This window comes from Myotis yumanensis, unplaced genomic scaffold (assembly GCF_028538775.1).
Source record: "Myotis yumanensis isolate MYYU_CA2020_CCGP unplaced genomic scaffold, mMyoYum1.0.hap1 SCAF_1, whole genome shotgun sequence".
Taxonomy (NCBI): Eukaryota; Metazoa; Chordata; class Mammalia; order Chiroptera; family Vespertilionidae; genus Myotis; species Myotis yumanensis.
In genome coordinates this window covers 106866353-106868849 of record NW_027223752.1, presented here as the reverse complement: position 1 = coordinate 106868849, position 2497 = coordinate 106866353, and the positions used below count along the sequence as shown (strand labels likewise).

The following is a 2497-nucleotide window of genomic DNA, read 5'->3' as shown; positions in this document are numbered from 1 at the left end:
TTTTTTAAGTTGTTTTCCAGTTGCTGCTCTGCTTGGGTATTTTTTCCTACCTTGTCTTCTATCTCATTGATGCAGTCTTCCACTTCTTCTAGTCTACTGTTGATGCTTTCTATTGTGTTCTTGAGAGCTTGTTTGGAGGTTCTAGCAGGGGAGCGCAGCTACTCGTATACCCTTGACCGAAGACCGGTCCTCTCCTCGGGGGGGAAGGTCGTCCTCTTCGACAGAGCGCGCAGCTTCGGGAGGGACACACATGGATCGGTGAGGGAGGAGGGGGACACCCGCCTAGCCAGCCATATCAGCCGAATCAACCCTGGCGATCAATGGGGTGACAGATGTCACAGCCAGATCGCCCTCACATCCTCTATTGTGTTCTTTAATGCAGCAATGTCATTTTTAATTTCTTCTCCATTCTTCTTCATTTCCTCTTGATTTTTACACATATTATTGAATATGTCTTTCATATTTTTCAGCATCCTTATGACCATTGCTCTGAATTTTTTTTTTTTGATGTTCAGTTTCCTTTAATTACCCCCAGCTCCCTGGAGGACAGGTACAGGCAGCTAGGCGATGGCAAGAGATGTTCACTTGAATATCTTGCCCTGATTGAAGGCTTTACCCATGTGTTGGAAGGCCACCTCCCAGCAAAAGTACTCTCACACTAATGTTGTGTCTCCGCACTACCGGGATCCAGCTTCCGCCACGTGTATGATTCATAGTCCACCTACCAGTCTGGACTCAGCAGAAAGGCAAGCTCCTGGCCTTGGAAGACCCAGACTCCAGAAATGGAGCTGCTGTTGTTGGTTTCAAAGAGGATGATACTGGCAAAGGCATTCTTCCTTAGCTTGTCCAACAGCTGGAAAATTCCAGTGATGAGGTTGCAATTCATGAAGGTCTGGGTGTGATCTTCAGGGAAGCGGCACTCAGAGTACCTCAGGGACCAGCTGTTCTTACCAAAGTGCTCCAAAAAGTATGGCAGCACCACTGACAGCGTGTCCTCATTGGAGTACTTGCACTTGAATTCATCCAACACAAAGGTATTCTTGGGCAGGTGAGTAAAGTGTTCCTTGGCCATTGGCTCTCCCGCCAGCGCCTGCTCACACTTGTCCATCTCCTCCTTGGGAGGGGGCGCAGTGGCCTTTTTCTCCTCTTTCTGCTTGGCCTGGGGCTTTGGCTTCTCCTCCCAAGGTCCTTTCTTCTTCTGAGGGGTGTCCCTTTTAGGCTGGTTCTCTGAAAACTTTTTAGCATCAAGCTGGGCCGTCTTCTCACAGAGCTTCACCTCCCCCAAGACAGTGCAGAACTGGGGCTGGTTAATGCAGGTGAGGAACCAGTAGTTGGTGTTGGGGAAAGCCGGGCAGAAAGATGGCTCCAGGACATGGTTATAGAGCCACAGTAGGGTGCAGACAACTGTGATGTCAGCCAGTGTCACACGTTTGCCCACCAGAAAGGTCCTTGTCTTCAAGTGAGCATCCAGCAGCGCTAGTATTTGCCTCATGTCCTCTGTGGCCTGTTCGTTGTAGTGCATGATGCCCAAAGTGGGGAACACCCAGGTACTGGGGGCACTATGTCATTATCAGCAAAGCTCACCCATTGCACCACCTGGGCTGCTGCTTCTAGACTACTTCCCCACATGTCCTCATTGCTCACATAGTAAGCAATGGCATTGCTCTCAAATACACAGAATCATCATCACCTTCAAATGATGGAACCTTGCCTGCAGGAAACTTGCAGAGAAATTCAGGGGTGTGGTTGGTTTGGCCAAAGTGGAAATGGTGTGGTGCAGAGAGTATGTGGACCTGAGCCCCGCTTACTTCATGGTTATGAGGGCCTTGAAGGCTCTCTAGTTTTCAGGGTATGTGTACAGAGTCCCAGCTGCCATGGTGATTCTGCAGAGAAAGCAGATCTGATTCTCAGTCACTCTGAATTCTTTTTCTGATAAATTGCTTGCCTCTATTTCGTCTACTTCCTTTTCCAGTAATTCCTCCTTTTCTTTCCCATGGGGGCTGTTTCTTTGTCTCCCCATGTTCACTCCTGCCAGGGTATCTGGTTATGCAGCTCTCTCTCTCCTGCATTGTCTCTCACCAGGTGATCTTTGAACTTTCTGTTCACAGATTGCCTCACCAGCTGTGTTTAATTCGACAGTTATGGGTGGGTGTTATTTGATTCAGCTGTTCCTTCTATCTTTTCTGTGAGAAGGTGCAGGACCCAACTGGGTATTGGCCGCCACCCTGTCTCGGTGTTCGTGGGTTTGTAGCTGAGGGAGCTGGTCCCTGGGCATTGTGGTTGTAAGGTCCCAGGAGGTATCCAAGGTCTCATCGGTTAAAGGTAAGGTTGAGCTTCTGATCACAGCTCCTCTCCCCTTCAAGATTGTGTGGTATCTGTGACAGAGCCAGCTGCCAGGAGAGATTTCAGCAGTAGTAGAGGCTGCCCAGCCAGGGGAGCCTGGTCCGCAAGTCCCCAACAATCCTGTGGAGTATAACTGTCCCTCACTCATAAATAC

At 49.4% G+C, this 2497-nt stretch overlaps 1 pseudogene; it reads right to left on the bottom strand.

The window, feature by feature from the left end:
* Positions 1–581: 581 nt before the first annotated feature.
* On the bottom strand, positions 582–1876 carry LOC139019844 (elongation factor 1-gamma-like; annotated as a pseudogene).
* Positions 1877–2497: the final 621 nt, after the last annotated feature.